The sequence below is a fragment of the Hyposmocoma kahamanoa genome, unplaced genomic scaffold, assembly GCF_003589595.1.
Source record: "Hyposmocoma kahamanoa isolate Upper Pololo Valley unplaced genomic scaffold, ASM358959v1 175, whole genome shotgun sequence".
Taxonomy (NCBI): domain Eukaryota; kingdom Metazoa; phylum Arthropoda; class Insecta; order Lepidoptera; family Cosmopterigidae; genus Hyposmocoma; species Hyposmocoma kahamanoa.
This window is the reverse complement of record NW_020653685.1, coordinates 373,687-397,975: the sequence shown is the minus strand read 5'-3', so window position 1 is coordinate 397,975 and position 24,289 is coordinate 373,687. Positions and strand designations below refer to the sequence as shown.

The 24,289-nt window shown below is 34.8% G+C and overlaps 1 protein-coding gene across 5 annotated transcripts in view; it reads right to left on the bottom strand.

Annotated features, from left to right (window-relative positions):
• The window catches only part of LOC113225829 (broad-complex core protein isoforms 1/2/3/4/5), a 220,556-nt gene that overhangs the window by 159,205 nt on the left and 37,062 nt on the right, over positions 1–24,289 (bottom strand). The window lies entirely within an intron of this gene.

The window sequence follows — 24,289 nt, the reverse complement described above, 5'->3', positions numbered from 1 at the left end:
CCTGAAAACTCGTTCCGGTAAAATTTCAACCGAGTTTTTTCCAATCTTTATTTGCTTTTTACGAGCAACTAGTAAAAGTGAGAGTGGTTGAAAAAAATACGTCACTATTCCTATCGTGCGGGCGTTGGGAAAAAAAGAAAAAAGAATATGGCGGACGGCCGTTGAAAGCGAGAGTTCTATTTTCAAATTGCCCGCGCGCCGCTTTTTTGTTTTCTTTTCCAGACAACAAGCGCCGAAAACTGACGAGTGAATGAAATGATTCCACTGTACGTGAATGTGGAGTTTAATAGATTTTTGTTTTGTTTTTTTTTTTGAAACGTGCGCTTTTACGCAGTTTGAATAACAATACTAGAATTTTATTCACATTTTTCGTGACCACAAAATGTTTGGACACTATTCCGCAGTGTAGAAACCATTCTCGTACACATAGCAGACCTGTATCTTGAAAGATAATGTCTTCATAAGTGCCTTGTTAGTAGAGTTCCTTACCTATTTCTGCCGCCAAGTAATAATGTGAGAATTACTGCGTTCCGGTTTTGAAGGGTAAGGGTGCTGGTGAAATTACAGGCACATAGGACTTGTTAACTTACGTCTCAGGGTGACGGGCGCAGTGGCAGAGCACCTCAGACTTTTGAGTTTTAATTCTCTCAGTGGCACTGCAACTGTAATGGACAGGGCTGTCGCTTACCACCAGTCCTACAACTTGTTGGTGTTATAAAACAAAATGTCGCTTTAATAATTGTCATTTTTAAGTTTATGTCGCGATGTTCTATTACCATGAGATTCAATTGTTTTTGTGAAATTACTTCACTAGTTTGTTATAATTATTGATACAGAGATCGAACAATTAGAAAAGATTCACTTCTTGTTTCTGTTCACAAAAGTACATCATTAGCTACTTTTAAATTCAGAGTTAAGGAGCATTATTTATCTACTGTTCCATCCATTTTATAGGTATTATATTTTGAAATATGTATTTATCTAGTTTATAATAGTTTAATGTTTTTTACCATTGACTTACAAATAAATGGACGACGGGTCTAATACAAAAACCACGAAAAAAATGTCCCAAGTCAACCTATTTAAACGTAGTGACATGTAAAGGAATATGAAAAAGCTAAAACGTTGAATTTAAATTGTAATGTCATCGCAGTACTGTCTAATTTTGCTTGCTTCGCTGTCAGTCGAACAAACGAAGACTAAAGCGTGAATGATGCTCTGTATACGATTTTAACGCCCTATAAGTTCGGACACTTTTTAACGGTGACCCGACGTCCATATAATTGTAAGTCAATGTTTTTTACACACAATTTTGTATTTTGTTCACGTTAAGCTCGTTGTTACAATTATTTCATGTATTTTGGTCTGTAGGAAGAAATTGCTTATAGAAATATGCAGTACCTTTTTTTGTGTTTTCCTTTTATTAAATGCATTCTGTGTCATTATAAAAAAAAGATTCCTTCGATCCGGTTGGATTCGAACCAACGTGTTTTAGCAAACCATGCCAGCTGCTATACCAACTAAGGCACGGAACGAACCAGCGGACCTTTCGAATTTTTTATGCGCTTGTTGCAGATCTTCGTTCTTGGTTTTTAACGACTTTTTGCAAACTCAATCTGAACATCGTGACATTCACTTGTCTTAAAAATTACAATTATTAAAATGACATCTCTAGTCAGCTGCTGGTAGCTGTAAAGGTACCTGGTCAAGTGAAAAAATAGATTGCTCACAGATGGCGCTATGGCAAAAAGTCGTTAAAAACGCAACAAGCACTTAGAAAAATTCGTAAGGTCCGCTTGTCGCGTCTGGCACGGTTTGCTGGAAGACGTTGGTTCGAATCCAGCCGAATCGAACGATTTTTGATCTTCATATTAATAATCATACAAAGTTTACAACTAATTTCATTCATACATTTCTTTAAACCTCTTTCCTGAAAAGTTGTATGGCAGGTGAGGCCTTACTACAACAAAGGTGCGAAATAATATCTGTTTGTTCTTTTGATGTGTGCCAACATTCATACATATTATATTATAGGTTTGGTAACGCCGGAAAACAATCTTACAGAATGTATAAACACAATAGGTTACTCCTAAACATGTCCACTGTTCAATTATTATCTGTATCCAAATTAGATATCAACGATTAATTTAATTATTTCAAATAGCAGTTGACAATTTTTTTTAAATATTTAGTTTTACTTCTCGTGTAGCTTGTAGTAAAATTACTAAGTGTTAAGAATGTGGAGTTGGATGGAAAGACAGAAATACTATGTTCTAAAATTGGAATAATAGAGTGTGTGGTGTGCTATTACTGAATCTGTCACCCACTCAGCTTATTGTCGGACTCGGTAACAGCATAATTGCATTACGAAAGAAATCATGTATTTTACTAAAAAATAAAAATAAAATAGGTACATTATGCGCAATTAATTACAATGTGATTGAATTGATTATGAGATATGGACACTGTCTTACGAATCATTAAGTCTTTTAACCGACTTCAAAGAAAGGAGGAGGTTATCAATTCGACTGTATGTTTTTTTTGTATGTATGTTACGCGATAACTCCGGTATTTGTGAATCGATTTTCATGATTCTTTTTTGTTGGAAAGAGGGTACCTTTATAGTGGTCTCATTTAATTTTGAAGAAAATCATCCACCTCTAAGGGTGGCTGTTCACGCATGAAGATTCATTTTTATAAATAGCGCCTAAATTTTATTATAAGGAGCAATTATTTTAATGGTTGATTTTGCTATCCTCCAATTCGAGGCGTTTTTCTCTCTCAATATACTTTGAGTAGTGAGAACCGATTTTTATTATCTCCCATGTCAAGTTCCGTATAGGGGATGAATCCGGGTTTGCGCACTTTCCGGTAACCGATTTCAATAAAACTTGGCAAATAGATGTAATTCCACGTACTTTTGAGGTCGGTTTTTTAGTACTCTGTACTGATTTGTGAAAATAATTTGGCATAAATTATTAGTTATCACTAATTACAGGTTTCTTACCACGATTTGATAACTTTTTATTTTGCTGATATTTTGGGATTCTCCATGGTCACGGGTTGACTCAAATCTATAATTTTGGTTTAGTTTTTAGTAGTTTTTGGTAAGGGTAACTGTAAGTTAAGTTTTTTTGTTTCAGTACTGGCTGACTCAGTTTCATGTAAGGATTATTTCTCTATACTGGAAATAGAATAAAAAGATTTTTTCATACAGAAGACCGTATCGTACCTAGTTTTAAGGTTATGCATTTGACAGTAAGTTAAGTAATTTTAATTAATTAATTTTAATATAATAAAATAGGATGAAATGTATAATACACCTCACATCTCAACTTTATACAAAGCACAAATACGACCTTGCAAGGAGTGCTGCAGTCACCTGTGGGATGGTTTAGAAAAGTGTCAACTTGGGGCTCTTAATTCGAGCTAGGAGACTTATTCGCGACTACAAGCGCGAATCTAAACTTCGTAGTTTAGCCCAACGGCGCAAAATTGCCAGTCTGTCGGTTTTGTACAGAATATATTTCGGTAAATATACCCACGAACTCCATCAGCCATCCCGCCCGTCCCCTTTTACCATCGGACATCCAGACGTAGGGTGGGTTATCATCATGACTTGGTCGATATTCCCTTCAGACGTACTAAGCGCTTTTCATCATCATCATTTCTGCGACTGTGTTTCCGAGCACATACAACCTATCTTTATGGTGCGACTGAATAGGCATTTTTTGGAAGAGCTCGTTCCGTCATAACGCACACACTCAATGTAGCCTCGCACTAGGGATATCCTGTGTCGCGGGTGCCATGGACACACACCTGAGAACCATAAATTACACCCAAACTCACGAGAGAAATGAATGTTGACCATACAAATATTTCTGAGGCAGTTCAGATCAAATATCTCAGATAACAAAAAGCACGCAAGATACACATTGACTTACAAATAAATGGACGATGGGTCTAATACAAAAACCACGAAAAAAACTTAAAAAATTAAACGTAGTGACATGTAAAGGAATATGAAAAAGCTAAAACGTTGAATTGAAATTGTAATGTCATCGCAGTACTGTCTAATTTTGCTTGCTTCGCTGTCAGTCGAACAAACGAAGACAAAGCGTGAATGACGCTCTGTATACGATTTTAACGCCCTATAAGTTTGGACACTTTTTAGCGCGGACCCGAGGTCCATATAATTGTAAGTCAATGAAGATACATGAAAACTTTTCATGTCAGATATGGCCTTATTAGAATACGGGTGTGATATCTCAAGAAATAAAACACTTTCGAAACAAGAACAGCTGATATCGGTAATAATTTTTCTTTGCGACTAACGACGACAAAAGGTGGCGGTCATAAATCTCCAGTTTTGCAGGCTTAGAATTGCAAAATGGCACAAGGACTTCTGAATCTCAGAGATAGCTACGGACTTAAGTAAGACGAATAGAGTAACCTAGTTTTATTTCGATTTGTAATAATGGTGCGTTTTTTTTTACTCTCATAATGGTGCCGGACAACCAATCGCCATGTCTCAAATTAGGAAACTCCCTATACTATGCGTAGCACAGATCAAGAACCTATATGGTCCTGATATACTTTTTTACTTACTTAGGTCTGGATTTATAATAATAATAACGCATACACTCATAGTATCGCCAGTGCCATGACAAACACACAGACACAAACACAAATTACACCTAAACTCACGAGAGAAATAATGTAATCTCGCGACCTCTGCGTGGCAGTCCAGTATGATAACAGTAAGGTTACGGAGGCAGTTTCATGGATTTATAAAAAAACTTGCAATGGGCATACGTGGCGGTCCGTGTCGTGCTCTGTAGTTTTTTAACATACCAAGTGACGGAACAAACAAGTCGTGTGCGGTCAGTAACACGCCTGTTCGTTCAGACCTTTAAATCGCAAAGATCTGCATAGCACTGCCATTGCGTCACACCGAGTCGTAAGTTGACTAGTCCCTTGTGCCTGTGATTTCAACAACACTTCTGTCACGAGGAGTTCTACTGCTACTAAAATATAATTAAATTAGAAAACCAATGTTATTGCAAAATTTCAACATAAAACATCGAAACGTAACCACAAACAATTTGTCTAACAAACAAATTGACACCAAATCGATTTCAGTTAATCAAACCCGTGAACAAAATGGCTAATTAATGTTTGTATTCATTTTAATCCTAACTGACAAATTTATGGTGCGGAGACAGAAGCCCATAGATTGTTAATTATAATGGTTAACGAGATGGGTTTGACACGACGCCATATTGCAAAACTTTTAAGAATTATAAATTTTTATTGAATTGATATTCAATTATTTTTAAGTGAAGTTACGCAACTAGTTATAATTATTAATACAAAGATCGAACACTCAGAAAAAATTCCTTCGACCCGGCCTAATTCGAACCGACGTCTTCTAGCATACCGTGGCAGACGCTATACCAACTAAGCAACGGAACGAAACAGCGGGCCTCACGAATTTATACGCGCTTGCGTCGTATCTTTGTATCTGGTTTTTTTCAACGACTTTTTAGTCGTAGCGCCATCTATGAAAAATCTATGAAGCATTAATTAGGAATTAATTTGAAAAACTTCTATTAGAACAGTATGAAGAAATTGCCTCTATTATAACAACCCTTTAAGTATAACAGATATGCATTAGATCAATAGGGTTCACTCCTCGACCGGGTAAACGTAGAAAAACTAATGTTTCTTCATTGTGTCAGGTTAGGGTGTTTGTGGTACCGTCTTGTTTCAAATTTCCATAAAACTAGTAGTTTATAGGAAATGAAACTATTTTTCCGGATTTAAATCGCGTATATTTGTTTTTTCAAACAAACCGACGTTTCGGGCCCTTTACAGGTCCCATGGTCAACCGTGACATATGTGTAACAATCGCGAAAACCTAAGAACTCGACTAGTAGTTTAGTTACTTTGGGATCGGAGCTACGTACGTGTTGTCTAATATTTATTTATTTACATAAGATAAACAAAATTTTGTACTAAAAGCTTATTAAACAGATTCTGCGTGTTTGGATAACAATAAATTTTCTATAAAAAAAATTCGTAGAATTAGATCTATTGGTTAACGGAAAGTGCGCGAAATCGGATACATTCCCAAGTTTGTCACCCTTAGAGGAGGAATGTTTTCTTCAAATTTAAATGTGACCAATACTGATGTACCCTCTTCCCACCAACAAAATAATTATGAAAATTGGTTTATAGATGCCGGAGAATCTCCTCCGTTTTTGAAGCAGGTTATAAAAAAAACGAATTTTAATTTGAAATATGTTTAATATTTCATTAAATAAGGATAACCGTCCAGTCATTAATGATTGCCGTGAGCAACACCTATGAACCACGTGTATATAAGTGACACAGGGCGGTAGTATATAGAAAAAAGGTATATAACGATAAAAATGCCACATTTTATTACGAGCTGATTGGTTGTTGTCCATGTTTGCAATCACGTTACGGCATTTACGGGATGATCTAAATTGTAACAAGCATTCATTTATGAAAAATAGTGACAGACGTAACATTAGTACGAGGAATAAAAACAAACTAGCTGTTCTTGACAAGTCGTCTTCACAAAATAATAAACTCATTTAAGGGGTATCGCATACATTTCTGTAATAAAATTCCGGTTGATATTGAAAATTTGCCATTCACGATGTTTAAAACTATAGTGAAACAAAACTTTTTACTAAAGTTTATTATTATAAAGCTTCTGTGTACTTGGATGAGAAAAATCCGCGGTAAAACCTGTTTAGCTCTTACAAATATATCTCGATCTGTGATGTTTCAAAGAAACATTCTTACATTATATTCATACAGATTTTTAGAAGAGGAGAAGGAGGAAGAGCAGTAGAGTTGACGATTTTAAGTGTAATGTGCTTGCCTATGAAATAAAGATTATTTCGGTGTCACTGCTGGGTACGGATTTCCTCTAAGTCAAAGTTAAACAATCATTTATTCCAAAGGTAAAATAAATTTACACTTGATAATGTCACATTTAAGCTACTGCTCGTTCACTACGCTGACTTCCCTGAGAAGAACGAGTAAGATAGGGGATTGCTCTTTTCAAATAAACTTAAATGCTATGGGATACACTTTGAATCAAATCTGTGTTGAATCTAGAGCTATGTCGTCTTTCCATACATCTTTATCAATCATTTTCAAATTCTCAATTTTCGATCAAAATATTTTTAATGCATTTTTAATCTTAGAAAATGATAATCTTAATGTACTCTGGAACCTTAGTGCAAAAACGTATACAGTTAACCATAAAAAAAGTTTTTACCTTAGTTAAACGAAATCGTGGTACCATGAGTTTGGACTTATTAGTTCTAAGATTAATATCATGGATATCTTCTTTCTTATTGAAGGAGAGACTTATTAGGCTGTTAGTCTCATTATGGTGTTTCTCTGCACCGCATACCGCTACAGGGATCCGAACCATCGACCTTTCAATTGAAAGCTACCGTTCTCCCTTTCATTATACTGAATCTGAATTAAACGAATTTTTTTGGGCATCGAACCCGAATAAGTACTTATGATCTCCAATCAATTAAAACATCCTTTATAACGAAACTGCATCTGTGGTAGTGACACATTATACATACACATATGTGCACACATTTTTGCATGCGCATGTGTACGTATCGAGGTCATGCAGTGTACACCGGCAGGCGATCGTGACGCAACATGAAAAAAATTACTTATACTGGCTTTGGAAAGTTGGGTTTTGCAACTTGATAATAGTTTTTTTTGCCCGTTGTGCGAAATGTTACAAGAGAGAGCTACGAAGCTACGCCTTGTTATTATTTGCAAAAAGTATAAGGAAAATATATGTTAAGAAAATTGCAAGCAAACTTAAATTTTTGGAATCGTTATTAAAATAATGGCTTGAGTGACTCTGATGGATAATTTATGGAACAGTGTGATAAGAGAGCGTTGCGGTGTCGATGAAGATGTGAGTGAGTGACAAAGATAGAGAATTAATGAATCGGACATATGTAGAGAATGAATGAAAGAAGATAGATATATCAGATTTATAGGACTAGTGTGAGCGAGCAATTGGTAAGGACCGATCACGGCGAATTTACCATGAACAAATTGAGGCCATCCTTAAAAAGTGCCAGGTCTAGAGTACTCTACGAGCATATATAAAAGCACTGATCCGTGTTGATGAGGGGAAGGATGTGTGTCCTGCTTACCCCGATAGGAAAAAGGCGTGAAGTATATGCATTGTAAGTATTAGCAATTATAAATAAATAACGCAGACACTCATAGCCCCGCACTAGGTAAACCCTGCATCGCGGGTGCCATGCACACACGTATAGACAACCACAAATTACACCCAAACTCACGAGAGAAATGAATGTAGACCATACAAATATTTCTCCCAGCCCGGGAACCGAAGCAGGGACCTCTGCGTGGCAGACCAGCATGATAAACATTCGGCCACAGAGGCTGTTAATTAAAAGTTAAAGTATTTTTTGCTGATTTGAACAAATGTCACTTATACAAAAAGACAAGATATAACATTTTGATTTCATGAAGTATATTTTATGAGTATACTTTTAGAGCCAGGGCTTTGTACAAGAACACGTCAAGTTTCACACTTTGGATTTTCGACGAATTTGTCGCAAGCGAAATAGAACTCACTTTCAATCTTTAGTGTCGAGTTTGACGTACTCTTACTACGGTTGATTCCGTGTGCAATTACAGGTACTTACAATACAACATACGTGATGCTTACGGATTATTTTAACGTTATCAAGCTCAAAACAAGTGTGCCACTGATCTGTGAGCTTCAATGATATCCCGAGGATGATTGCTCTATACCTTGTACCAATAACAAGTTATTTAACTTAAAAAATCAGTTTACAATTTATCGTAAACTATAAAAAATATTTTATTTACATTGCATGTCATGATGTTTATACTATTATGGTATTCGTATATTTTTTATGGAAATGCTCAACTTCGTTGTTTTGTGATTTTTCGCACACACTCATAGTCCCGCACTAGGGAAATCCTGTGTCCCGTGGCTATGGACACACATAGACAACCACAAATTACACATAAACTTACGAGACAACTAAATGTAGGCCAGACTGGGACCACTTCGTGGCAGAACCACTTCCATCATCGGAGGACTACACGTGGCTAGGGTTGCACTCTATGTTGTGGATATTCCTAGGATTCGCTCGAGATACGTGGTGAGCGGCTAAAGAATGGAAGTCCCTGCCTGCGGATTTGTTCCCCGAACGCTTATAACTTGGACCTTTTCAAGGTAAAAGTGAATAGGCATTATTTAGGTGTGCATGCTACATTGTCAACCTCATAGTCACTTTCCATCAGGTGAGATGGAGATCAAATGCGCACTTATTTTTATATGCCAAAAAAATAACGGTTCGGCCACGGAGGCAGTTGTCATTTTATTATTTGTTATTAGTAAAACAAAGAAAAGTTTCGCAACGTTTAGGCAGCAGTTCGAGTTTAGTTTGGATCGAAGGAATTTTCTCATATATTTGTTTGGTCTTTATATCAATAATAATGCCAAACTGTAAAAAATATCTAATGTGGGGTAGGTGCCCTCACTAAGGTATCCACTATTTGTACTCAGTTCCATACTTAAGTGAGGGCACCGACTGCACTAAGGTACATACAGACTAGTCTGTAGCCAGGACTTGATTCTCATGGACTTTAAATTATTCAACAATTTAGTGCAGTAGGCCACAAAACAGTCATTGGAAATTGTACTATACGTCATTTACAAAGGGTTCAAATTGAAAATTTAAGAACTAAAAGTTAGGGGTTGCATTGGTGTAATATTTTGCGAGACAATAAGTAAAAATAACAGGATACAAATCAAGACAACACCTCATTCGAAACAATCGAGTCAATTCGTCTTGTTTAACTCTGGTTCGCGTCCCAGTTACAAAATGAATTTGGGTCAGACCCAAAAAAGACGTCATTGTTGAACGTTAGCCGTGGTTAACATCGTGACGCGAGGTTTGCATGTGAAAGCTTTGAAACATCTTTTAAGAAAACCGTTGTAATAAAAAATTGCAAGTCATTTTTTAATTTAAAATATTGTACGCTTTTTAATAGTTGCTAATGTAATAATATTTGTTAATGACGTAAAATATTTTTCAGTTAGTTATTTTTAATTTATTTTACAATTATTTATTATTTTAAACAACTTTTTATCAAGATTTTTAGTATAATTTTTATTTACATTTGAATGTCATTGATTTATTAAACCTATTCAACAGTCTACACACGGATCCAAAAATAATAAACAATGTGCAACAACATTCACATCAATTATCTTTTTTTATGTAAAGTTATCTGGTCTCAAAATAACGAATTCCCTATATGTCAGTAGCTTTTTTCGGTATACTTGTACGTTGCGTTCATATGCAATAAAGAGGACGATATGTGGTAATTTTTTATCAAGTCTATTACATCAAAACATGAGCAAAGCTTTTCGAGAACTTTTATTTCACTAGAGAGAAAAATTTAAAAGTTCCACTTTTTAAACAGTTGTATTTCTTTAGAATAAATGAATAAATATTAGTCTTACAAGTTATTTTCTGTTCAAAAATCTGGGTCGATGATTTCAAAAGATTTGTTTGTTATCAGTTTAGTGGCATACATTGAGTCATACATACATGTGATAAATGTATGAGAAAGCTTCTCATACAATTTTGGGTCAATTGTCTGATTCATTATGTTGCAAAATGATTGCTACCAATTTTTCTGAACAATAAAAGTGTTCAAGGTTTAGTTGTTCGACGATTTTTTTTATAATACAAGAAAAAAACCATCTACAGAAGATTTTCTATTTTTTGAGGTAAAAAATAAGTAGTAACTTACAACGAATTTTCGAAATGTAAGTTACTACTTGTTCTGTGATGATTATGAGAGTTGCACAGAAAGCCGTGGAGTGTTTCACACTCATACACCGAATTCCAAAGGCAGATAAGGTCCAAGACGAAGGATAACATAATAGAACAAAATAGGACATAGTTCGCGACGTCGTTTACCACCAGGTCCACTTGTTCGTCCTTTCACATGGTATTATAAAAAAAAAGCCAAAACGCGGTACAGAAACAAGTGACGACAAAATCAAAATTAGGGGTTGTAGATGGGTAACACTAGTGCGAGATCGTGGTGGATGGCACAAACTAAGGCAGGCATCTATACGCCCAGCAATAGGTGAACATAAATTAATGTATGCGAAAGCTTGATTTGTTGCTAAGTGTGCGACAATTTCACATTAACAAAAATACAAAATAGTAAAAAATACTATATTTCGTGTGCCTGTACTCTATTGCCGAAAAAACGCAGCTTGTCCCTCGCGATACACGTTAAAAATCGACATCTGAATTTGTACGTCATTGTGGAACAACAAACGCTTGAAAATATTTTTTCTTGTAATGAAGAACTTACTATAAACTACCATTTGTACAACTATTAATTCTCTTTTGAATTGATTGATAATATCATTATTAATTTATATGACATTAAATGTTAGAAAAATACGAGAATAATACTAGACAAAATTTGTTATTAAACTTTTAATACTAGAAAGTTTATAAGTAGAAAAATTTCGCGAGGGCCGCGTCCTGGGGCAGCGAGTCCAGAAGACTGCCAACAGTTCCCCTTCGAATAGGTAAACTTGATAGTTATGATCTTGCCTTAATATTTTTATTGTATATCATGTTTATACTACAATACCATTCATTTCTTTTTTGTGAAAGCACTCCATTACTTTATTATTATTATTACTGATACAAAAATCGAACAACAACGATGAAAAATGCTTCGATGCGATTGGAAGTTGCCTGGTAAAATAGTTAAAGCAATGTTTCTATCATCACAATACTATTCATTCTCACAGGCGCTTCTTTTTCTCGTTCTATAACGTCATTCGATCATTCATGTCAAATAAGTTAGTCTGTTAACGTCAATAAAATTACATAGTATTCTCTTAACTTCGTTGTTTAATTTTTATCTAGACCATATTTTAAGCAAATAAACTCGTTTACTTATTAATTCAACCGATCATTTATTCAATCACTCATTAATTTAATATTTTGTTTGTTGTTTTTTTGACGTTTTCTAACAATTTGACGGTCCACCTAATGGAAACAGGTAAAGATTGTATAAGGACATTTAGGAAGCGTTATTTTTTAATTTATTTCTTCGTAACGTAGTGAATGTATTGCAGTCTATTCTTATCTAAGTAGAGGCAAGCGTGGTGGTGTGTATGTATATTATTATTTCTCCTGCTTTTCTATTTCCAATTTCATTCAATACCTATTAATATTTGAGAAGTAACGCTTATGTAAAACGGTGACTGATTAAAGTTAAACTCGAATTTCGAGATCCAAATAAAGAGGTTATGGCAATGTAATAAAAAACAATGTTTACTCATTCTTTAGATATACATAGAATTCCCTTGGAGAAGGGACAAAATATTACATTGCACCGAATGATACTCGTGGAGATTATCGCAAAACATGCACCTATGACTAAAATTTCTAAGGTACAAACATAACGGTGAAGAAAAACGTGATGAACCCTGTACGCGATGAAAATTTAATGCTCTTGAGAAAATGTGCGAAATCTTCAACCCGCATTTGACCAGCATGGTTGGTTGTCTAAGCGCTCTCTTTACAGAAGAATCGTGCTGCAATGCTGCGTGTGCAATGTTTTTGACGTAGATGACGAAATACAGCGATAATATAATCAGACGGATCTATTGGATATAATAACAGACATTGATAAGTACAGTATAGGAATACACTTAGATTTATTCTTTGGACTGCAAATTTTATTGTTCTCCGCTGTTGATGTACTGTCTTATCGCCTGCACTCAAATTGCATTCCGACTGCTGTTTTCCAGTCCACTGTGCACACTTGAGTCTTACCACATGTATTTTGACATCCTACATAATATGCTGACCCGCAAAGTTTAATGTGGGTAAAGCTAGTGACCTTTCGTGTACTTTTTGTGCCACGTACTCGAAACATTAAGAACGAGCTGTCAAATATAAGGTCAAATGTGCAAGGTGCATCGATAAATGACCAACAAGCGATTGTTTTTTTTTAGTAATACTAAGATTATCCAAAATGCAGACTGGAAGTTTTGAAAAAACTCATTTGAAAATAGGTGAAAAAAAGGTAAATGAAAGAAACAGTACAATAAAAGAACATGCTTAATATCATTGACTTACAAATATAGAAAAATAAAGAAATGAAATTTTTTCACCTTTATCTTACTTATTTCTATGTAGGATACTCTTGACTCGAAACTCGAGACTCTATCGAGGTCATCCAGCCACCTGGCTGGCAATATTACGCCTTCGAATGCCTAAGCTTATTATTTATTTAGCCTCCTGGTCACTGGAGGCTTTAACAAAGAAAAGTAAGAGCTTTTTAGTGAGAATTTTTGGCTGGAGCCTCCAGGAACATGGGATTTCCACCGCAAAAGGCACGCACCAAACTGTATTACAATATAATATAAAAAATTTGGAAAAAAAAAGAGATTTGGTTACTATTTATTTTGCTAAAAAAAATGTAAGGGATGGAAAGAAGTGGTTAAAAGTCTTTTGTCTCTTTTGATAGCAGTAGAGCACCTTGTGAAAGAGTTCTTTCAGGGAAGTACCACCTTACTTATTTTTGCAGTAATGTGAGCATAAGCACAATTACAGGCACATGGGACTTATGAACGACACGTCTCAGAGTGACGGGATTAAATATTTGAATGGCACTGCAACTGGGTAGGCGTTTCGCTTACCACCAAGCACACTTATTCGTCTTGTCCCTTGTATTATTGTAAGTGAAATTACAGGCACATAGGACTTGTCAACTTATGTCTCAGGGTGACAGGCGCAGTGGTAGTGCCCCTCAGATCTTTGCGACTTAAAGCTCAGAGTGGCACTGCAACTGTTAGGGACAGGCGTGTAGCTTACCATCAGGCGCACGATTAGTTCGTCCCGTCACATGATATTATAAAAAAAATGTAAATAAGTAAGTATTAAATAAAACTTTGAGACACACCGTAATGATTTCACATAACGGGAATCAGGCCAAAGGCCACAAAAGTCACCTTCAATATACTCGCTTTCCTCTAAAAAACTTGCCATGCTTTATACGTGTAGTGGGCAACTTAACAACGTTCTGCCTTGTCATTAAGTATGATATTTGTTTGACAGTTCTCTCTTAATCGACAGAAACTGTGTTGTAAAGTTCAGTTATTAATGCATCAGATATTTATGCAGCTATCAGTTACTCATAATTTAAATTCTTACCTTAATTTTGTTCTGCACGCTTTGTGGAAGATTAAGAAACTGCACACAGAAATACGTCATATCCTACCTGTATATTAATAATAATAACGCACACATTCAACATACATAATAACATTGAAGATATTATTATGTGTCAGACCTTCCTACTACTCTGATAGCGAAAGGGGGATTTAAGAGTAAATTTAAAGGGTATAAGTCCATCAAAAAATATAAAGAGCTCAATCCACTTTTACGTAAATAAAAGTGTGGGGTTTCGTCTTTAAAAGGCCCATTATTTACCCAAAAGGAGCAGAGATGGACTGCGTTTCATCGAAAAATAATATTTTTTATTCTGATATCTCCAAGGCGCTTGTGAACAACAATGGATCTTACGCTAATTTACTGATTAGGGACATAATATATTGTTGCATTGGGAGAGTATCAGCTAAAATACAATGTCAGCAATATGGATATAGGGTCTAAACTGGTTTTCATATAGTTGGTACGGTCATTGATGAAAATTAATACCACGTAACCTTTTTCCTTTTCTTTAAAAAAAATGGGTGTATATGACTATAATCTCACTTGATGAAAAGTGACGATGTCGTCGACGATAGAACATGCACACCAAAATAATGTCTATTCACTCTCGTCTTGAAAACGCCTAAATAATAATTTGGGCGTTCAGGCAAAAAGTCTGCAGGCAAGGAATTCCAATCCATGGACTTTCGCCATATAAATGTGGAAGCAAAACGCTACGTGCGAAACCTTGTAATGTCCCCAAGGTGGATACTAGCCTAGCTTTTTTGAGCATGAATAGACGTGACTCTAAGTTTTTTTGACCACCATGATATGTAATTTTTGTGAAATTGCTTCACTAGATTGTTATAATTATTAATAATAAAATATAATATCAATAATAATAAAAATCTTTATTATCTCATTACAAAGGTTATAAAGTATTAACATGATTTACATGAAGATCCTAAATATTTAGATACCTTTGTACGAAGAGACTGGAGGCCATTCTAGGAATTAACCAGTGTGACGGATCTCCAGGATCTCACCCATCCGGAGGATTATGATGTTTAGAAAGGCAGCATTACAATGTAAATACGTTACAAATTTCACTTTCAACATTACAGTTTTAACAAGAATGTAATATAAATAAAAGATACCTAGAAAAACTAGCGGACCTTACGAATTATTCTATGTGTTGTTGCAGATCTTTGTTCTTTGATTTTTAACGACTTCTACTAGACGTAACTGCCTTTTGATCAAGACTGTTATTTTGGTTCATTAGAATAGGATACAGTGGCAATAGCTCTGTTAATAAAACGATTTCTTCTCCAGCGATTCTCGGTATAAATTCTGGTGAAAAGTAAACACGGTGCGAAAACCCTGGGGCCTGTTCAACCTGTATTGACTTTTGTCGTTTTCTTTAGACCGACTAAATACATACTCCAGGCACTACAGTCTTTATTAAGCGGTGACTTCATCCAATTGCTGCAAAAGTAGCTACTAAGCAATTAAATAATTTTCATTTAATAAAATTATAATTATCGAAGCAGCAGCTGTTTTTTCAGTAATCTTTGAATTCTATTATCTCTGGACATAGGTCGAAATTCAAAATTAGGCTCCATCACGACCTGTAGAAATAAAGTACCAACTTTTTTTGCCATAACGTTCTGGTTGAAGAACAGCCGAGTAATTTCATTCCAAAAATATGTCAGAGATATCAAGAAACTTCACTCACTGAGCTTCGGTAATATAGATAACTGCCTTCGTGGTCGATCGGTTACCATGCTGGTCTACCTCTGCCACGCAGAGGTCCGGGGTTCGATTCCCGGGCCTGGAAAAATATTTGTGTGACATAGATTTAATTTTCTCGGGAATTTGGTTGTTATTTGTGGTGCCTATGTGTGTGTCCATGGCACCCGCGATAACAGGGTTTCCCTAGTGCGGGGCTAAGTTAGAAAAAATAAAGACCTAGGTTTTTTGCATCTCAATTATTTATTTATATATTGCCTGTCAAATTTAATAAATCTACTTGTCGTATTTTGATTACGTAAGTTTTAATATGAATTGCGACAGCATGAAACTTGTTTTTAACAACAAGTCAATAATTAAATATGGTTTATGTACATTTAAAAAGATATAATATCTCGAGTTATGTAAGGATGTTGAATTGTTAATTTCTTTTTAATCGTTAAAACGAGTATTTTTAAGTAAACATCTCTGTGTAATAATTAAAATGTAGCTTCAGTTAAATAAATTATAATGTTGTGAAATGGCCACCTGAAAGAAAAGGTCAACCTTTTTTTCATAATTATATTTTTTTATTATTTTGTTTTTAATAGCACCAAGGAAACACTGTGTCGCGGGTGCCATGGACACACACATACACAACCACAAATTACAGCCAAACTCGCGAGAGAAACAAAATTTTTTCCCTGGCCCAGGAATCGAACCCGGGACCTCAGCGTGTCAGGCCAGCATAGTAACCGTTCGGCCACGAAGACCGTCAATTTTCAGTTCAACAACAACAACAACTTTAAAAAGAAAGTAAAGATATTAACTAAACTAACCTTCTGTGGTCCTTAATCATTAGGAAAAATAAAGATTGAAGAATAAAGATTAAAAAATAAATAATCAATTATGATGTTTATCTTCTTCTTTATAATTGTAGTGTTAATTATACATTCTACATTAAATTTTTATTATTATATTTGATATATAAATTTAATGTAGAATTGCAAAGCAAAAATGTCAAAGTACCTAAACGAAACTACCTAACTTTAATTCTTGGCGTATGCAACTACCGTACTGGTTATTTAGGATAATTTGGTGAAATTTAATGTATGCTGGAAACACTGTACTTTAAATATCAATCCAATCTTTACTGGTGACAGTAATTCAATTAGCTTCCTGACTTTTAGAGTATTTAAACGTTTGATCGTCCAAAATGACAAGTAATAACAATTAAAGTTAACTGCAATTTGCAATCACCTTGACATTTTACGACGCCATTTTGTGGTGCGTACTTACTAGAGCCGAGGCAGCTTTTTACCACTTACTTGATTATTCAATTTCATAAGCGCAATCATGCTTTGTAAATCGACTTTTTAAATTTTGATTTATTTACCGAATTACTTCACTGTTCAACGTGGATGCACCTTTAAAGCCAAGAGGGTTTCTGCCGGCGTTCTTTTGCTTAAATTAAATAATTACAATTTAAAATTGCACTATTACAATTTTGACAGGCCGTCAGAAACGGACTACAATTCTTTACAAAAACATAATATCTTCAATGGCACCTAACTGAAAGCAACAAGGCTGCATATACTTTACTGAGTTGTTAGTAAAAAAAATAACGGTCACACGATACAGAAATACTAACAGACGCGGGAGAAAAAAATAATTTTTTTTCTTCGCACGATCGCCGTGGCGCCTAAAACCGTCATGCATAAAAATAAGCTCTCTCCTTTGAGTTAATAAAAAGAGACGGACGTTGCAGTATGACCTAAATTCTGCAGATGATGGCGCGGGCGCATCGCATACGCAGATAATGTGAAGTATACATAAATATTATTTTATTGATAAAGACAATATGGATACATTTTTATTTTTTAGAGTTTAGCTAAAAATAATGCATACATTATTTATAGTAACATAATAATATTATTTTGATCCTTTTTCTTTTAGTCCTTTTAATGCTTGAAGCCACATTGTATTAAGTAAAAATATAAACAAGTTATTGAACATATAAAAAAACATATATAAAGCGTTAATTCCGTTCCGTTCTGTTTATTTGTGTCTATGATAATCTGTATTTCAAAAAAATATCATCTGTACTTAAAAAAAATATCATCTGTATTTAAAAAAATATCGTAAAAAAATTGCAAGTGGGTCTGCCAACATGACACGCATCACCTGTATTGTTGTGTGAGTAGAGATAAAACATTTAAAACGCGATAGTGTTCGATCAGAGTGAGCGTACCGTCAGCAGAATATGGTACACTCGTTTAAGGCTTAATTGTGATTTAAATGGTCAAAGAAGTAGACTATATCTAAAACGTTCTTTTGTATTTTTTTTTAGACAATTTGTTTTCTTTTAAATACAAAAGCAAAGGAACAAGCTCCAAAATGGTGCCACATTTATTTAAGACCACGTTTTCGGTTCTAGTTAAATCACCCATATTGACATGAGTCAATGACAATGACAATGACATGAGTCAAAAGTCGAAAGTTTTTATTAAAAACTTTCGACTTTTGATTTTTAGATTGTGGTTTTGAAGTTGATTTAGTTATTGTGGCTCTAATAGTGAAGAGAAATCCTTCGTATGAGACCGGGTAATTGATTTATTTGTCATTGTACTCATTATTAATTAAACACTGTAATAACCAAATTGTGGACTTCCATTATATTAATGATTAGTCAATTAATAATTAAACAATAATGAACGTTTTTGTTGCTGACTGTAATGCAAAATGACGATATTGAATTGTGGTTCCAGCGCATGTGTGTGCGTTCCATTCTTTCACACATTTTTGATCGTTGTATTTTTATTTGCATTTTTTAATCTGTGTGCGTTTAGTTTCGGTGCAAGACATAAAATTCGTAGAGTCGTGATGCACCCTGTTTATTATTTAATTACGAATGTTTTTGAAAAGCTATTATTATACACGTTAAGAAAGTGATCTTCCGACCACATTGGAAATGCCGTGATAAATCTGAACAATCTTGGATCCAGAAACGAGGAACGATAGATCATATCGTTGAAGATCCAAGGAGCTGCCATGTTTCTGGAAACGTCACGTTCAACGAAGCAACGTTTAGGGGAGTACAATGAATGCAGATCATACACTCGGAATGGAATAATAATGCGAAGACAGAAAGAGAGCGATACAAAGAGAAAGAGTGAGAGAAAGAGAGTAAATGTTTTTAAATGAAAGCAATATATAATACAATGTTCAATGTAAAAACTAGTTTAAGTCGCTTATTTCCGTAAAACGATTTCATGTTGAACGTTTCTTTAATGCAAATCATTTTCAAGTTCTTCCTTTTAGGAAACTAAGAGACCCAAAATTGCTTAACTTGTTTTACTATTTTACGTAATTATTTAATAGAATAATACACTCTTGTATTATATTTTTTATCATTTGTAATAATAAAAAAAATAGTTAAACATCAACTGTACACCATTTTGTGCCAATGTCCATGTGTGCGCTAATTGTGATAGCTACTTCATTTAAATTTCGAATGTCACTGCCGTAGGGAAAGCGGAGTATCTTTAGTTTTAATTTTATTTTTTTCTAATTTGTTTTTATCGACTATAACTTATTGTGAATTAGACATTAAAATATTTTTTTATTACAATATATACGTACTTACCACTCAAAAGGTGACCTATGAAGAAGCAGTAAAACTTACATACAGAAAGCTGAAAACTGTAGTTTTCCTGAAACAGCTATGAATGAAGGTACTTACCTGAAAGAAAACAAAGAACATAATAAATTACGGTACTAAACATGGCAGCAGTGTTCTATTACGTGTAATAAAATGTTGTTAAATTTTATATTTGTTTCATTTTATTTAAAATCTCTCTTTTGTATACTAAATAATGGAAAAACAACGAAAAAAAATAGGAGGGTTAGCACTACGCTTTTGAGCAAGGTGTTACTCATTTCGAGAAATTTTCATGGATTCATTATACCATCACTACCATCTCGCGGCAGAGTTGGGAATTACTACGTATCGTCTTAAGCACGTTACAGCTATGAAACAAATAATATGTTACCTACTCTACACTTTCCCATAAAAATCATACATTATTGTATAAGAATATACACATTATAATTATAGCTTTCTTTATAGCTTTCGGTTACGAACAGCAAACCTTTATACTCGTGATGGTCGTCCTGTACTGCAATTTACAATATATATATTTACATACATTTATTTCAATTAAGAAATTTAGACTTCAAAAATAGAAGCTAATGAGAGTTTCATGGATTTTTTCGGATCTAAACCGCGTAAATTTGTTCTAAACCAACATTTCGGGCCCTTTACAGGTCCCATGAAAAGAAGTAGTCGTGAACATATTTCCGATATAAAACAATCGCGAAAACCTAAGAACTTGATATGAATAGAAGCCAATTTTGTATGTTTTTAGTAGCAGTAGAGCTCCTTGTGAAAGAGTTCGTCCAGGGAAGTACTGCCACCTTGCCTATTTCTGCCGCCAAGCAGTAATGTCAGCAGTGTCCAGTTTTGAAGGGTAAGCGTGCTGGTGAAATTACAGGGACGTGGGACTCGTCAACTTGTGTTTCAGGGTGACGACGGGCGCAGTAGCTGTGCCCCTAAGATCTTTGAGATTTAAAGCTCTGAGTGGCACTGCAACTGTTATGGACAGGCGTGTAGCTTGTCATCAGGCGCACGACTTGTTCGTCCAATATTATATAAAAAAAATTGTTTCTACTTGAAGTTCATTTAGCCATAGTTGACTAATTCTACTTAGTTTTTTAAAAATTTATTAGGTCAAAATCATAAGGCAGTCGTATTTGTTTCAAGTTATTTCATCATCATCGTTGTCCATGACTCCATCCATCACTTGGTATAGACCTGCAATTCTAGAGTCGACGGACTAAAGCACACAAGTAAAGAAGTATAAGTAAGTAAAAAAAGATTTTTTTAATATAGAAATAATTATATATTTTTTTCTATTGCTTAAAATGTTGGAAGATGTGAAGAAAATGATTAATTTGAAAAACACGCTACTAGAATTTAAGTTACAAATAAAGTAACAAATGAATTTGAATTGTGTGCTTTATTCGGTAAACGTATTAATTTATATGAATAATGTTGGTTTACCACCATCCAATATGATCTTGCACTTGTTTTATTGACAATATGTGATTTTTCACGTAATTTGGAAAAGTTATTTTATTAGCAATTATTGTATTAATAACATTATAAGCAGAATAAAAAAGAACCAAAAAATGAAACAAAAAACAGTGTTAACCCCTTTCACCAATCCGTCGTGGCGTTAAGCCCACTACGGGACATTACAGCCTCATTTTTATTTGGCACATAGACGAAAACACCCTTTTTTCACATAACCACCTTTATGTACACCCCCTTCGTTTATATAAAAACAAGTAAATAAGCCGGACAATACATAGTCCCATAATTAGTGAACGTTTTTTAAACAGCGTCGAATTTTGAAATGAAGTTTTATTTTGGCTGATTGCGTTTTTCCAATTTGGTCGCTGCTTCATTTTAAAATTGTGTTTATTTCGTTTTAAAACTGCGCTAATGGAAAATCTAGCTGTTTGTTTAATTAAGTACACAGGATGTACCTTTTGTTGCCTTTAATATTAATGTACCTGCTGCTAACATTCAACGAAATATCATTAAATGTTTAGCAAGCGAGTACACTTAGCGCATTGTTAGTATAGTAATGGGCACTTTAAGTACAAGAATTGAGACGACGTCGGTAGACCTACGATTTCCACTGTGGGCACTGGATGAGGAAGTCCAGGTTCGATTCCTGGTAATATCAATTTGGGAACTTCTAAATTCCGTTGATAGTACAGGGAATGCACTAGATTGAAACCAGGTGGTTGGTGTGGTAATCTGACACTTTTGTCAAAAATCTACACACAGCTATTTTAAAAATATAATGTAAAAAGAATAAGCAATAAATAAAAAATATATTTACAGTAAAATCTCTTCTAGATGAAGCTAGAAAGATCGGTCCTGAGGTATAGTGCCCGAAATATTTGTTCTTTGACAAAGTATTTTTTCTTTTTTATATAAAGTTATTATTATAGGAAATGAAACTATTTTTCCGGATTTAAATCGCGTATATTTGTTTTTTCAAACAAACCGACGGTTCGGGCCCTTTACAGGTCCCATGGTCACGGTTGACTGGATTTAAATCCGGAAAAATAGTTCCATTTCCTATGTGTAACAATCGCGAAAACCTAAGAACTCGATAAGTTATTATTAATTTTATATTATTTTTTCTTTTTTTTATATCTTTTTTTTACATCGCAAAGTTCTAAGGGACACCGTCTTGTCTCCCTAGAATAAAAAACACGATCTTTGACCGCATTTTATAATCTTATCGAATTCGATATAAAGACATCAAATACATATTTGACAATTGCGTAACAAACTTAATTATAATTTGTAAGAATCCGCTAGATGGCATTGACCCATTTGGCGTTATTTCTGAATCGCGGTGTTAAGATTTTCCCTCGAATGGTGACTACGCGAACACAATTTTGTTAATGTGAAGAGAAAACCGAGAGCTCAGTAAAGGTTAACCAGGAGTCGAGTCCCTTCTTGGAAACAACTGCCTGGACCTTCCACATATAAGGTGAAATTGTGTTGGCGTCATACTAGATGAAAATAAATCTTTCTTCTACAACTTGGAGTTTTCTCTTGGCTGGAACAGCGTACCTTCATCCCACGGAAGAGAGAACCTCCTGTACAAATTTTAATTGAATTGTTATGTATTTCACCAATTCATACAATAAATGTTTCTAATTTTTGACACTGCCATTGAGCTCGTCACCCAAAAGAGCGTTTACGCACTACATCCGACTCTTATCTCTCTCTTATATATAGTTCCGAATCCGAGAAACGACTGTCCGAAATGTCACAGGGATCATTTTATCTCTAGAACAAGCGATAGTTGCACTTTCTCGGCTTCGAAACGGACATAAAACACAAGAGACATGCGAAGTGGGTCCGAGTTTCTAGATTCGTGTAGTCTCAGATTCTCGACGATTACGAATCGGATGCTGTACGTAAACGCGCTCTACAACTGTCTTGACAAGTCCCATGTGCCTGTAATTTCACCAGCACCCTTACCCTTCAAAACTGGAACGCAGTATGCTCACATGACGATCTCATTCACAACGAGTTCCACTGCTACAATAATTTGTTCAAGAAAGTAAGTACAATCAAAACTAAATTGATTGTCACTTTTGATGTCCAGAATAAGGTCCCTAATAATCCATGCGTCAACTTCATAGACAAGTAACTTGTCAAAAGAAAAACAAGAAACAATCAAACAAAAGAAATAAGTGCGGACTTGAAAAATGTAACACAATATAATACTAAAAACTTACACTTAAATTCCGAAAAGAATTCTTTCGTCCCTCGGAAGAGTACACTTCAAAATATCCACCTTACAGTGACCTTCCTTTAATCTCCGACGTTGATAATCTTTGTACCAAATGTAAGGAGATTTTTTAAAGTGGAAGAGCTCTAGTTATTTGGACATATAACAAAGAACCGAGAGCTCTTAAGAACTTGTTGAGCTAGATTCGAAGGGCAGAGGGTCGCGGAAACTGGATTTGCAGTATGGTATAGGTGTTTGCATGTAGTTTCTGTTTCGGAAAGGAGAAAGTGACATTGAGGACTTTAGTTAATTAAAACGTGGACAATGACATAGATAGACAACAATTTCAAGTATTTGAGATGTGGTGCTAGAAAGAACGGAGAGAATAGTACAATGTAGATAAAGACTGGTTTACTAGAGCTCCTTCAGAAAAGCTCCTTCGTAAGTCTCTAGAAGGAGAGATAACCTACGGCGCCACTCATCCCGCTGTTGGAACAATTCCGTCCTGGGCATGATCTACCTTGGCAAACTTGGAAGTCTCTAAAGCCGCTCACGCGCTCCTCCTACCGCAAAATGGCGGCTATTTGGTTTCGCAAATTAGAAAAGCATTCAGTATAAGTACAATTTTTTATAAATAAAAATTATTATTCTACATTGCTAAATAAATACCTTCCGTACTACCAACAAAAACATCTTAAATAAAATGCAGAGATACACCGCAAATACTGCACTTAAAAAGCACTAATGAAATTTTTGGTGTACTTGGGTAAATATGATAATATTCCGTTTGAGTGGTTCTAACGTTTACCATGAAATTACTCCTTAAAG